The sequence below is a fragment of the Delphinapterus leucas genome, chromosome X, assembly GCF_059928025.1.
Source record: "Delphinapterus leucas isolate spDelLeu-1000000601 "Yukka" chromosome X, BTC_Dleu_Yukka2, whole genome shotgun sequence".
Classification (NCBI taxonomy): domain Eukaryota; kingdom Metazoa; phylum Chordata; class Mammalia; order Artiodactyla; family Monodontidae; genus Delphinapterus; species Delphinapterus leucas.
In genome coordinates this window covers 17,242,501-17,243,913 of record NC_143150.1, presented here as the reverse complement: position 1 = coordinate 17,243,913, position 1,413 = coordinate 17,242,501, and positions in this window count along the sequence as shown.

The following is a 1,413-nucleotide window of genomic DNA, read 5'->3' as shown; positions in this document are numbered from 1 at the left end:
TCAAGCAAGAATGGGAAAATACTAAAATTTATTAAAACTGAGTGATGGGTACATGGGCAGCTGCATTATGATTCTCTATACTTTACATCTGAAATCTCTTACGATAATATTTGAACTTAATAGGATTTCTACAAGGACAAAAAACACATAATATGTATATACATAAGTGTAGAGAAAGATGCATGAAAAGATGAGTTCCCCAAGTTTTAATGATTATTACCTCAGGGAAGTTCTTGCACTTTTTTTTATTGTGGTAATATATACACAACCTAAAATGTACCATGATAACCATTTTTAAGTGTAGAATTCAGTGGCATGAAGCACATTCACATTGTCGTGCAACCATCAACATCCATCTCCAGAACTTTTTCATCTTCCAAAACTGAAACTCTGTACCCATTAAACAATAATTCCCCAGTCTCTCCTCCCCCCAGTCCCTGGCAGCCAGCATTTTACTTTCTGTTTCTATGAATTTGACTCCTCTAGATAGTTCATATAAGTGGAATCGTACAGTATTTGTCCTTTTGTGATTCGCTTATTTCTGTTAGCATAATGTCTGCAAGGTTCATCCATGTAGCATGTGTCAGTATTTCCTTTTTAAGGCTGAATAATATTCCATTGCATGTATATATAACCTTTTGTTTATCCATTTATCCATTGATGGACATTTGGTGCCATGGACTGAATTGTGTCCCCCCAAAATCCATAACCCCTAATGTGACTGTATTTGAGATCGGGCTTGGAAGTGGTAATGAAGTTAATAAAGTCATAAGGATGGGGCCCTAGTCCAAGATACCAAGAATGCAAAAAGGCTATGTGAGGACACAGCAAGAAGGCGGCCATCTATAAGCCAAGGAGAGAGGTCTCAGGAGAAACCAACCCTGTTGGCAGCTTGATCTTAGACTTCCAGCCTCCAAAACTGAGAAAATTAATTTCTGTTATTTAAGTTACCCAGTCTGTAGTATTTTGTTATGGCAGCCCTAGCAAATTAGTACACTTGGGTTTGCTTTTACATTTTGGCTATTGTGAATAAGGATTCTATGAACATGGGTATACAAATATCTGTTTGTGTCTGCTTTCAGTTCTTTTGGGTATATATTCAGAAGTGGAATTGCTGTTTACTGGATATTCTGTTAACTTTTTTGAAGAACTGCCATACTGCTTTACACAGTGACTCCACCATTTTACATTCCCACCAACAATGCACAAGGGTTCCAATCTTTCCACATCCTTGCCAACACTTATTATTGTCTGTTTTCTTGATAATGGCCATCCTCATGGGTATGAAGTAGCATCACATTGTGGTTTTGATTTGCATTTCCCTAATGATTAGTGATGTTGAGCATCTTTTCATCTGCTTATTAGCTATTTGTATATCTTCTTTGGAGAAATGTCTATTCAAGTCCTTTGCCC